The sequence below is a fragment of the Bubalus bubalis genome, chromosome 4 (assembly GCF_019923935.1).
Source record: "Bubalus bubalis isolate 160015118507 breed Murrah chromosome 4, NDDB_SH_1, whole genome shotgun sequence".
In the NCBI taxonomy this organism is placed as follows: domain Eukaryota; kingdom Metazoa; phylum Chordata; class Mammalia; order Artiodactyla; family Bovidae; genus Bubalus; species Bubalus bubalis.
Genome location: NC_059160.1, coordinates 143,749,612 through 143,763,442, shown reverse-complemented (window position 1 = coordinate 143,763,442; position 13,831 = coordinate 143,749,612). Strand labels below are relative to the sequence as shown.

General features: G+C 36.4%; 1 protein-coding gene across 3 annotated transcripts in view; it reads right to left on the bottom strand.

The window, feature by feature from the left end:
• Positions 1-13,831, bottom strand: part of MYPN (myopalladin) — a 107,695-nt gene that overhangs the window by 84,161 nt on the left and 9,703 nt on the right. The window contains exon 1 of one of the 3 annotated variants that reach the window (XM_044942178.2): positions 5,764-5,895. The exons of 1 other annotated variant lie outside the window; for it this stretch is intronic. The gene's annotated coding sequence lies outside the window, so the exon portion shown is untranslated. Of the gene's footprint in view, positions 1-2,526; positions 2,869-5,763; positions 5,896-13,831 lie in introns of those variants that run through there. One more of the 3 variants, XM_006070267.4, reaches the window with a different exon arrangement.

The window sequence follows — 13,831 nt, the reverse complement described above, 5'->3', positions numbered from 1 at the left end:
CCTTCAGGATTCTAGGGTGACTACCAAACCCTTTACAAAAATGAAGTTTTATTTCACTCTCAATTCACCATTCATGATGAACTTAGTTCTTATACAGGAAGTCCCAAATAAGAAAACTTTGTCAGTTCTCATTAACTCAAAGATTCATTTTAAGTAAGAAAAATAAGAAAAAAATTCAAACATTTTCAACTTTCTTCATTCTCCTAATACTTGTGTCAATTTCCCTTAGGTGGTTAAAGATTTGGAAAACGATAACTTCCTTAACTGACATATTTGCTAGATTGGGAAAGGAACAAGTACCCCAAATAGGTTTGTAACCTCAAGATCTAGTTGGAATTCAAGCCCTTGGTGGGAAGGCTCTGCTGGGCCCATCCCAGACCGTGGGGTGCACTGTGACTCCAAGTGGAGGTCTACGTAACACACATAGTCTGTACAGAGCTTGTCAAGGTGACTCTGATTATACATGAGCTCTAAGAGCTCTTCAGTAATTGCAGGTAAACAGTCACGCCAACTTTTGTGCCCACCAAAAATGTAGCTGCTAAACACACGTTCCTAAATTACTCAACAGACCATTTTGTTGGTGCCTGGGTTGTTCCCTTTAAGCAAAAGCACAGTGCCATAGCAGTTCTAGAGCTCTTTGTTAGCTGTAGAGCACCATAGAAATTTAAGAAAATATCTCTGTGGTGTTTGATCCTTCTGTATCTCTTAAGAGAGGGAAAAAGTTAAAAAAAACTTTTCATTTTTTGTCTTGTTATAGGCAATAACACCATCCAATAAGCAATGCCTTTGTCAAATCTCAATGTCAATGAAGGAAACTAATTATTCTGGGGTTGGCAGTCTCATTCATCTTATATTTTCAGGTTAATGAGCTGAGTTCATTACTCCTATTGCATATATGAGTTAACTGTTAAAAAAATCTAGCTGTCACCTTTTCATATATTAACTTTAGTGCATTAAAGATCTTTCACAGTGAAACCCAATTTACCTGCAGTCTCATTTCTTCAAAAGTAAATTTGAAAATTCAGCTCTATAAATTCCCAAAGCTAGTCAGGGTACAAACTCATTCAATTTCTTGTGTCCATGAATTGTGGTTCTGAGTTTGTTCCACTGAATATGTGCCTTTGTAAGCACCTTGAGCTGGAAAGTGTATTCTGTTATACAATAGATGTATTAGAGTCTGGAATAGAGTCTTATTCAAAATTATAGACTTATAGAACACTAGGGCTTTGATACATTGTCTCAAGTTCCAATAGCATTAGCCATATTCTATAAGTGGGAATAGAGACAAACCTCCAGAATTTGGATAATGTCCAACTGTTTGTTTCATAGTCCGTTATTAAAAGATTCTGTAATGTTTATAATTTTGTCTCCTGACAAAGTTAGTGTGCATATATTTCAGATTTCATGAGATGGTCTTGATTTGAAATAGTTTACATATTGTCAAATTGTGTATCAGACAGCTTATATTAATTTTTGTTTAAAAATATGTTTATTATAGCTACAAGTCTGGATAGTCTAGTTTTGTAGAAAAGGATTATATGTATTTTATGTGAAGTTAAGAGTTATTATTAAGGAGAGGCTAAAAAGTTATAACAAATTTTTAATTTAGACCTTGTAGAATTCATTTTATCATTACCAGTATGAAAGTAGTTGAATCATAATTTTTTGAGAAAGGAAACTGGTTATCTGTTTTATTTCTATCAAATTGATTGATGCTAGTCTCTTTAACAAGCATGAGTAAAAAGAAAAAATCTGTTGATAGTAAAATTTCTTAGCACTCTTACTGTAATGTTCACTTTTGGGAAATGGAAATACAGATTTACTCATGTTCTCTTTTTCTTTGCTTATATGATCATTAAAAAAATAATTCAAGTTGTGCATCTAATTACTGCTAATAGTGCAATGTACCAGGCCAAACACTTGCCACTGACTGTCAAGCGTCTTTCTGCTGCAGCTGAAAAAGGAGGGAGGGAGGGGGAGAGAGAGAGAGAAAGGAGAGAAAGAAAGAGCAATGTCCTTTGAGCAAGACTTTCTGCAGCTGTTGTGTACATTAATCCAGGGAGCAGATCTCCCAGCGCTAAATATAGCAAGCATATCCTTTTACATGATAAAAAAATGTTAAATGAAAGTCTTTAACTGTGGAGTCATATTATTTTAGGTTTGATTTCCATTAAAAAGGAAATAGGCACTGCACACATATTCTCCATACAAACACCATTATTTTAATAAAAGAATGTATGGAAAATGCCAATGATACACACAACATGTCACGACTTCCTCTGTTGAGATATTTTCCCTTAGGACCCGAGTAGGCTGTGATCTCTGAGGGTCTCATCAATCCCCTGTAAAATCTGACCATGTAGAAAACTTTATTTTTCGTGTAATTTTGTGTCTCATCATACATAATTAGGAAGTTAGCCTCGGTTTCGTTCCACACAACAGAAATTAGGTCTCCGAAATCCCCCCTTTCCCATTGTCAGTTTCTTGTTATCAAAACACACTCGAGAACTTAAATCTGGATATTACCTTTCTTTTTTCAGTTGACCCAGATGAGGATGTCCAACCCAGGCACTCCACTGTGATGATAATTATCCAAGGAGAACGTTTAGATGAAAGCTCAGGAGAAAAAGAAAATTCTTCACGCCCTTGGAAATAGAGAGTAGCCGTCCATAGAGAGTGAGGAGTTAACCTTAGTTTCAGTGAAGATGGCTGTTAGAAGCTGGACAACCTGTCACCACCGGAGCCAGAGCATTTGTCAGCTCACAGGTCCCAAGTTATTTTGAGCTGTATAAACCATGTGCCTGTGAAACATTCCACCTGATTGGATAGGAGAACACTGAGCAAAGGGATTCCACGGCAGGACAGCACCTATGGGCGGTGGGGGTCAGTCAGTTTTCCCACCTATAGAATTTCACTTACAGCTTAGAGGCCCAAGTTGTTTATTGATTTGTGTTTAGAATTAATACTGGATTCACGGTAGCACATTCAAAGAAAACGGCATTATTTTTGAAATATTTCAAAATTCTTAATTTTAAGAGAATTAATCTTAATTCATGGGAAATTTACTCTCATTTAATCACTGATCCATTTTAGGAAATTTGGCTGTGAAAAGCCAGCATGAAGGTAAGCTCTAACATCTTAAAGCTGAGAGATCTTTTTTTGTTGTTTGTCCAAAAGCTTAGCAAAAGCAGACGATAACTAACATTAAAAGTTGGTAACTAGAGATCACAGAAAAAATGGAGAGGAAAAAGCCATCAGTCTGAGAATAAACCTGGTAACAAATTAGTTTGAACAAACTTTTTCAGAAAAAAAAATAATCAGGTACTGTTTAAAAGTCTAAATTACTGTATAATGTAATATATTACAACTTCTGTTCATTTGTTACTATCCTGGAATAATTTTTTTTGTATATTATTTTGAAAAGGTCTATGCCAGATTTCCTCTTTCACAAGTATTACTCAACGAGAAAAAGAATGCTTAACCAAACCAACATCTGCTGAAAAACCCACTTTGTCAAGGATAGGCTCTTTGATAGGATTTCGTACTTGTTCAGAATATGAATTTGGAAAAAAAATTTAGCCCCATTATTTCAATCTCGGTGGAAGCCTGGGTCTTGAAAATTCAGATAAATGCAATTAACTGTTTCTTAAAAAGGTCATTCTTAGATTTGGGTAGCATAAAATACATTGGTTTAAACCTACTTTTCTTAAATCACCAACTACTTGCAGAATTTCTTCCAGTTCATTCATTCAGCAAATATTTATCTAATTAATGATATACCTAGTACCTGGTGCCTACTAGGTACCAGGTACTGGGTATAAAGCAGTGCTCAGTTGTGTCCGACTCTTTGCGACCCCATGGACTGTAGCCTCCCAGGCTCCTCGGTCCATGGAAAATATACCGATTCTTGACCTCATGGTATTTACTAAGAGATTTTGTTTTTTTTTTTTTTTACCTTTTTCAGTCACCTTGAGATTCTATAATATATTGAATAGACTTAAAATTTGTTTACTATGATCAAATCAGAAGCTTCACTACACCATTTGTTAAAGAACTTTGAAATTACATGGGCAGAATGAAAAAGAATATTGAGGAAAACTTTAAAATAATCCAGGTCAAAAGAACAGTTACTGAGGAGGGAAGAAGGCACAAGAAGAACTGAGTTATGTGGATAGATTATTTTCATTACTGCATTAATCTAAATTGTCAATATACAGGGTTGTTTGCTCTCTTACCTAGTCCTGTTCTGAAATTAACCTACTTAATTGTGTTTCTGCATTTTCTATTTATGTAGATGCTCCAAAGATTTCTTTTTATTTAAAGAGGATTTTCTCCCCATTTATCCCATTCAAATATTGAGGCATAATCAGTATAAGGACTACTAAGTCTTGAGTAGGGACAGGGAAAAATAGAACCTCTGTTTCATTTAGCACATAGATGTGCTACAGTTTGATCTTCCAAAGGGAAATGTTCACACACACTGCAAGTGAATACATTTAGACTTCCTTGCAAACTGTTCCATTATAAGCCTGATGTCCTACCTTTCACCCAGGTATATGGAACACCGAGGTGGGAGGAGACCCATACTGAAAGATAAAATAGAGTTGGTTGGGCAGTGAAATTAGGGAATAATAGGAAGAATTAAAATCCATTTTAAAAAAAAGTTACAAAAGAAAGAGACAAAGAATTTCTGAATAGCACTAATATTTCTCCTCTCATTTTTACTGTAACTTTTTCGAATACAGATAGTGTAAAAATTTTTTGAGCTCTTTGGGGGAAGAAGATGCATATAAATACTTTATATTATACCTTGCATACAATACATGAACCTTGTATTCTAGATTCTAGTTTTTAAAAATTGGTTTCTGCTTCCCAAGTAATATAATATAACTTGCATATCATCTTACATTACACCACAAACCTACTAGTTGAGATTTTAACAGAGTTTATTGGTACAAATAATAATTCTTAAAGCTTAAAAAAATATATCTGAATCCAATATAGTTAAAAACAAAATTCATAAGTGTCAGGTAAACACAAGGTTACATGTCTTAAGCCTTGAGTGGCCTATCTAACACATGTGTTTATTGTGGTTTGAACATGATCCTGTGCTTGCCTTCAGCTGTTTTCTGAATTCAGTCACTCAGTTATAGAAACAATTTACTCACATTGGGGTCATCCGCAGGAATGTCAAAGAATCTGGAAGATCTATGATAGAGGAAGTCTTCACTTGGAGAATAAGTGTGTAAGAATCTGTGCTAGCAGATTCATATAAAATTTTTGTGTTTGCTATTTTTCCAAATTGCTATAGATTTTTATCCTTTAAAAGAAATTTCTCACATATTCCAAACTTTCAATGAGTTTTGCTTAAAGTTCATAGATTTATATTGAGGTATGTATCAGATGAAAAGACAACAACCCTCTATATCTTATTTTTAAAGAACAGAGACATATATTACTTTCTAATCTTTGCTAATGAGAAAAACACAATAGAGACAAGTTCTTGACCATCCAAAACAATGTATGTATGGTAGATTATAGAGGGTCTTATACAAACATGATACAATGTAATTGAGAGCTACAGTTAAATCCTAAGAAATGTCTTTTTCGTCTCAACGGTACTGAAAACATTTGCTTAAAACTAAAACTAAAAAAAGAACTTAAAAAGCTGTAAGTTCAAAACCTTTCTAGTTTTACAAACTAAAAGCATTTTAAAAAACTATAAACAGAATACTTACTATCCTGAAAAGTAAATTTGATTACCTGTCCCAGGAGAAGGACCATTCCTATATCAATCAACCAGGATCATCCAAAGCCCAAATCTCACTGCCTAACTTGAGTCAGCCACAAAAGTAGCATGAAGGAAATGTGATACTGCCCTGCCAGAGTAATGAAGAGTATTTACAGGGTTCTGTGGCAGATCTTGGGACAGTCATTTAGAACAGATTGCTCTTTCGGATCGACTTTAATAACTCAGTCTGCACGGTGTTCTTAGCCTGGATTGAGGGTGGGGGTGGATAATGACTAAGATGACTAAGGAAATAGACTTTCTTGATTTCTTCTTAGATGAATAGGATAATAATGATAACATTTAAAAGAACAGAACGTAAGGAATGCACAAAATATCCATGTGCAGGATGCATGTGACATGTGTAAACATCTTTACTTGATACAAAACTGAAAGTATGGTTGACAGTTTAATTAAAATAAATATGGGAAAATAATCAATTATTGTAATACTTAAATGTGTGCCCAATGTGGGAGTAGGTTAAAGCCTTACTATATGGTTTCTATGAAAGCACAGTAAGTCTTCCTTTACTCATGCTTTTGATATGGAGAACATATCAACATTTATACTTTTAAGGAAGTATTATTTCCATGAAGAAAATCTGTTCCTAGAGTTTTTTTATTTTAGAAAGAGGATCTATGATTAACATTAAGTTATTTAAGAAATCCAAGACAATTAGTATCAGGCATGTAATCCTGAGGTCTACAATTGATTCCTACTGGTCCCCACATTGATGTAATGCTTATATCAATGCACATAGAAGCTTATCATTTCAGTAGAAATAAGTTAACATTCCTTAACTGCTTGCTAGGCACTATACTAGGCGCTATGCTCTTTATGGACATTGTGCTTTTTAAAAATTAATTTTTATTAAAGTATAGTTGCTTTTGGACATTGTGCTTTATTTTACATATTCCTTCAACAAACTATGAAGTAGGTACTGTTAGAATTCTCATTTTATGTTTAAGAACCTGGGGCTTAGAAAGAAGTTAAAAACTTGCTTAGGGTCACACAATGGGTGAGTGACTGAGCCAGGATTCAACCTAATATTAACTGTGTTCTTAACTACTGCACATATTTAAAAGTTCACATTTCTTTGGTACTTGCAAAAATTTTTTTAAAGGGTAAAAATGAGCATAAAACCTACTCTTCCTTTAAGTAAGTATTTTAAGGAAACACAGAGTTTTGTTTATAATTTTTCTAACAGAAACCAATGCTGAAATTCTTTTGTATGACTAAACAAACAAGCAAAAAGAGAAAAAAACAGAAAGAAAAAAGAGCAAATGCTTTCAGAAACATTCTATCTGCAATATTTTAGCTGAGAACATGAATTGATACATAGACCAAAACATGAGGCATTATTGCTGAAAGATAGGACATTGGAAGTCAGTCTGAATACTTTGACAGACCTAATTTATTTCTATTTATGATAATCATTTTGCTCAGACAATTTAAAAGCTTTGTTCTTTTGAAAGTAAGTTTAAATGCTTTGTGTTGTTTCTCAGCACATCAACATGGGTCAGTAATTTTTTTTTTTACAAATTAAGGGTAGAAAAATAACAGTTGAAATATTTTCTCTTTGTAACAGTATCATAGAATATCTTAAATGCCAGTGTGCTAGGCTCTGGGGGATTCCACTCAGATTCTATTTTTGGGCAGTTTGGACATCTCAGAAAGCTGAAACCAGAGTTCACTGTTCTTATGCATGACCTGAATAATTGCACTAACACTGGTTACCTGAAGGAAAGGAAATGGGAATGAACTTTTCATCCTAGTGTACTCTGACAGGAGCAGCCTTTATCTCTTATTCAACATTCACAGCAACCCTGAAACGGTATTGTTATTTGCATGTTATAAGAAGGAAATGTGTTGTTAGTCAAGCTCAGTCGTGTCTGACTCTTTGTGACCCCATGGACTATAGTCTGCCGGGCTCCTCTGTCCATGGAATTCTCCAGGCAGGAGTACTGGAGTGTGTAGCCATTCCCTTCTCCAGGGGATCTTCCCGACCCAGGGATCTAATCCTCCCACATTGCAGGCAGATTCTTTACTGTCTGAGCCACCAGGGACACCCATAAGGAGGAAACTAATACTTAAAGAAGTTTAGCTTTCCCAAAGTTACCCAACCGGTGAGCTACACAGCTGGTTGAATTCAAACCTAGGCCTCTTAGTTTTAAATGTATTCTTTTTTCATGGCCTTCTAATGAAGAGTAATTATATAGGCTAGTTAAAAAATCAGAAATCACCCAAAGAAGGAAACTCGCTATTATTTTCATATGTATTGATGGACAAAGGATTATTAAAGTTATCACTTTGATTTTAGGGACCTGGTGTTTATTTAACAGACTCTAGAAGAGAACAGAAAAATAGCATATGACTAAGACTTGGACTGTTCACAAAGACGACTCAATAAAATTGGTTGACTAAAATAGCAAGGACTAATACACATTTCTGAGAAGTTATCTTATTACATGAAGTCTATCAAAATGAATTTGTATTTTATATCCCTATTCAAGTTTACGTTTTTATTTGCATAAATGGACCTACTCATTTGGTGTGTCTTGTGTTAACAAACTTTCTATCAAATAAAGGCAGTGTACTTTAATAGAGGAAGACCTGGAAAACCTTTTTTATTTTGCCTCTTCACCCAATTGTTTTTCATTCCAAACTGAGAATGGATTAGTTAAAACCTAGTCTAATCAAGAGGTCTCCCATTAATATCCTTGAAATCCTCTTGTTTCATCTTTTAACCCAGACAATAAACTTTAATTAAAAATATGGGTGAGGGAAGTCCCTGGTGATCCAGTGGTTAGGACTTGGCACTTTCATTGCCATGGGCCTGGATTTGATCCCTGGTCAAGTAACTAAGATCCTGTAAGCCACATGGTACAGTAAAAAAAAAAAAAAAGTGGGTGATAATGTCAATAAAAGGAATAAACAAATATATAATGTCAAAGGGGAATTAAACACAAAAATTTACCACAGAGTAAACTGAGCTGGGGGGTAAATCTTTTTGTAGTCAGCCCACTGGCCAGACAGTATTCTGCAAATTTCAACTTGGAATCAGAAAAATCTTAGTATAATCAGAAATGTGATCATCTTGATCCTGTAAAATATTAATAGTCTTTCTGGTCTGATCTGCCACTCTTCTACACAAATCCTTGTCTCCAAAAATTTCAGGAATATTTCCTTGGTTTATCTTTCCTTGTGGCTTTTATCTTTTCTTCTTTCCTTCATTCTTATCTTTCCTTCCAAATATTATGTAATTAAACAACGAGTGATTATAACATTTCTTATATTGCTGAATTAAACTGAGTTTTCATTTATGCATTTATGCTTTATTTATTTAACTAGACCAGCCCTTGAGAATTGAAGCCATAAAAAATTTTTATGTAGGCCACACAATTTCAATCTCAAGGCATGGCACAAAATAGTCACTTAAAAAATATTTGTCCATAGCATGCTATAAAAATAATGTATTAATTGTTGAGTTGTCCTAAATTATTCACACAACTCAATAAATATTTAATGAATGTTTATTGTGTGCCAGGGAAGACTGAATGACCAAACTCTCAGCAACATTAACTGATTTGGTTGTCATTAACAATTACATTAGTTTAACACAGAAATATTATTAAGCATCAATTCAAATGAGAAAAGGAGCTAAAAATATTTGGATGCTCTTTGTGTACCAGTCATTGAGTAAGGAACTATATGTGATTTGGCTTAGTGGATGCTCACATTCCTGAGCTAATTGATACGGGCGACTTTTGCTTTTGGAAAAGGACTGGGGCTGTTGACAACTCCCACCTTGCCCTGGAGTTCTTCTGTAGGTGCGCCATAAGAGGCACTGTCGTACTTTTGCATCCTCCTGAACTGGCTTACCACTATCTTTCCTGCCCACCTTGGAACAACCTTTGTTTTACATCAGGTCTTTACTTTCTGTCCAGTCCTTTAGAATCAAACTCTTTTCTGCTTCTGTAGACTTCTCCTTTCTGTTTTGAACTTTAAAACCCTACTACTCATAGATAAGAGGCAATTTTGTCTGTTCTTATGCCCTGTTTTTTGAGATTCCAGCTCAAGTCACAGACTGAGTTGCCTGTGAAATAGAGTACAATACATTTAAAACACACATTTATTCTCTAACATAGATCAAGAGTTCAACTATTTGTGACTGACTGCAAATTAGACTTATTACAATGCAGATAAACCAGAATGGATTACTCAGCTTTCTGAGTGATCCTAGCTGACCCAGCCCAGTGACCACACCAACCAAGCTTTATCATTCATATTTAATACATAATTTAATGCAACAACCCATTCTAAAGGAGATCAGCCCTGGGATTTCTTTGGAAGGAATGATGCTAAAGCTGAAACTCCAGTACTTTGGCCACCTCATGAGAAGAGCTGACTCACTGGAAAAGACTCTGATGCTGGGAGGGATTGGGGGCAGGAGGAGAAGGGGACGACAGAGGATGAGATGGCTGGATGGCATCACCAACTCGATGGACGTGAGTTTGAATGAACTTCGGGAGATGGTGATGGATAGGGAGGCCTGGTGTGCTGCGATTTATGGGGTTGCAAAGAGTTGGACACGACTGAGCGACTGAACTGAATGCAACAACCCAGGAAGTATGAATCATTATCTCCATTTTACAGAGAATGAAACTGAAAAAATTGTACGCTACTGTGGGTTTTGCAAATTCAAGGATCTGAAAAAGTCTCAAGAGGTATACTTTGAGATTGTCCAAGGTGTTCCATATCATCATCCTCTTTTTATAGAGGAGGAAACCGAAGATCTGGAGAAGGCAATGGCACCCCACTCCAGTACTCTTGCCTGGAAAATCCCATGGATGGAGGAGCCTGGTGGGCTGCAGTCCATGGGGTCGCGAAGAGTCGGACACGACTGAGCGACTTCAATTTCACTTTTCACTTTCATGCATTGGAGAAGGAAATGGCAACCCACTCCAGTGTTCTTGCCTGGAGAATCCCAGGGACGGGGGAGCCTGGTGGGCTGCCGTCTATGGGGTCGCACAGAGTCGGACACGACTGAAGCGACTTAGCAGCAGCAGCAAACCGAAGATCAGAGTAAAAATTTGCTCAAGGCCCCTCAGAGCTGTGATTCACACCTAAGTCTCTGTGTGCTAAGTCCTTCAGTCATGTCCAACTCTTCGTGACCCTATGGACTGTAGCCCACGAGGCTCCTCCATCCATGGGATTCTCCAGGCAAGGATACTGGAGTGGGTTGCCATTTCCTTCTCCAGGGGATCTTCCCCAACTAGGGATCGAACTAGTGTCTCTTAAGTCTCCTGCATTGGCAGACGGGTTCTTTACCACTAGTGCCACCCTGGTCAGAGAAATACATTGAGCACTTCCTTGATGGTACAGTGGATAAGAATCCACCTGCCAACTCAGATGACTTGGTTTTGATCCCTGGTCTAGGAAGATCCCACATGCCTTTGAGCCACAACTACTGAGCCCGAGTGCCTAGAGCCTGTGCTCCACAACAAGAGAAGCCGCCACAATGAGAAACCCCTACTCTCTGCAACTAGAGAAAGCTTGCACATAGCAATGAAGACCCAGTGCAACCAAAAATTTTACAAAAAGAAAAGAAATTGAAGTAACCATAAATAAACAATTCTCTTGGTGCATCTCTATCTGCAAATTACTATTACATAGTGAAATTAGGCACAAGAGACTGTATCTTAAGCAGATGTTTACCTACCATTTACTCTTTTTGAAGTTATTTACAATCATGCTTTGGTTATTATGTTCTAATAACTACATAAAACAACACCACTTTTCTTGAAGTTCGTCTTTATTATGATTATTTTGTATATTGGAAAATGAAACACTAGAATGTGGAAAATGAAACACTAGAATGGGCTGCTGCTGCTGCTAAGTCGCTTCAGTCGTGTCCGACTCTGTGCGACCCCATAGACGGCAGCCCGCCAGGCTCCGCTGTCCCTGGGATTCTCCAGGCAAGAACACTGGAGTGGATTGCCATTTCCTTCTCCAATGCATGAAAGTGAAAAGTGAAATTGAAGTCGCTCAGTCGTGTCCGACTCTTCGCGACCCCATGGACTGCAGCCCACCAGGCTCCTCCATCCATGGGAGTTTCCAGGCAAGAGTACTGGAGTGGGGTACCGTTGCCTTCTCTGACTAGAATGGACATGTAGATGTAAATCTGCAGTAAAACCCAGATCGCTAAATTTACATTATTAATTTAGTTTAACAAGAGCTTTTGGGGGGGAAATACCCCAAAGTTTATCTTTTAGCAAAACTGGGAGCAATAAATATGTGTTAAATGAGTCTTCGAACATGCTTTTAATAACTGAGTATGGATGGTGACTGAAAGAAGCATAAAAAGTGATTCTTTTCTATTTCTAGCTGGTGATTATGGCAAACAATATTTTACTGTCTTAAAACTTTCTGTGAGAACCAGATTAATTTCTTTTATTCATTAAAATAATCAAATTGCTCATAAACTTTATTTTTAAGTTCATTTATCTCAGTATACTTATATGTTCCTTCCTAGCTACTATGTGAAGTCTCATGAAATGGAGACTCAGATTAAAAAAAAAATTCTTATTTGCTTTTTAATTTTGCATGAAGAGTAGGTGGAAGAAACTCAATTACTATGTTAACAAAAAGAGGCAGCTGGATTGCCTATTTGGTGATCATTCACTATGTTTATATTGGGATGGAGTAGTAGATAGGCTTTTATTTGACTTAATTCTCTCTTCTCTATTAATTTAGAAACGTTAAGGTCAGAGGATGTTTCCAAGTTCAGGTAATGTTTCGCTCAAACAACAACAACAAAAAATAGGTGAACATTAAACCATTGTAAAATCAAGGTCCTTTTTTATTTTTTTCTTGGCTGCATCTCACAACATGTGGGATATATTAATTCCTCAACCAGGGATCCAATCCATGCCCCCTGCCTTTGAAGTGAGGAATCTTAACCATTGGACTGCCAGGAAAGTCCAAATAAAGGTCTTCAAGTATCTTAAAATCAGAATAAGGATGCATGTGTATCAAATTTAAGAGCGATCCATTGCCTCTTTTCAGAAACAAAGAAAAATAACTAGCACAGAAAAGTGAGCAGTTTTTAAATTGAGACATTGATATGTGCCCTGTTTGATTTGAACATAGAATGTTTAAACTTTGATCAGTGGTATGGTAAGATGTTAAAAGAAGTCAAATAAATGCTATAATTAGGCAGAGAGATTGTATTTAGAGCTAGATTCTACCTCCGCTTATTATCTGAGAAGCAGTAGGCAAGTTATTTAAGTTCTTTGTGCCTCAGTTTCCTTATCTCTAAAAATGAGGGAAATAATAGTACCAATCTCATGGGATTGCTGTGAGAGTTAAGTAAAGACTCTTAGAAGAATACCTGGCTTCTGGCAAGTGGCCAGTAAATGTCAGCTATCATTATTACCATTCTTATCATAAAAAGATGTATTTTAAGTAAACATCTTTTAATCTGGCTTGTGAAGTCACAGGGAGTGAAGTGTACACAATTGGGCTGAGCTGTAAACTCTAAGGAAAGGCCAAAGGCTGAATGGGCCACCGAGACTGATGACTCAGACACAGCCGCAGTTCAGGTTTCCAGACTGATTCAGTCCTTGGCTTCTGTCCTGACGCTGACAACAAGAATGCCAATTAGTGCCAAGAGTGATGAGTTTTTTTTTTAAACATGGGTGTTATCCATTTAGAGATTCAAATCAGATCACTTACATCTTGTATAGGACACCAAGAGTGATCAACCAGGTTCAGGTTTAAACCGATGACATGGAGGTAAATGCTTCCCATCTAGTTACTGTGCTCCTGAACCATCTGCCTCTGAATTCTAAATTCTCAACTCAGCTACTGCCAAGGGGCTAAACATAGCTAAAGGGTTTAAATTATAATTTGATCTGACAACCCAGGTATCAAACAAGCCTTCTTTAGCCAAATAAGTAGAGTGGCGACAAATATCAGAGCAGTATATCCACTCTGTGGTATGTGCTTTAGGACAGGAAATAATTGAATTTATTGGTAAAT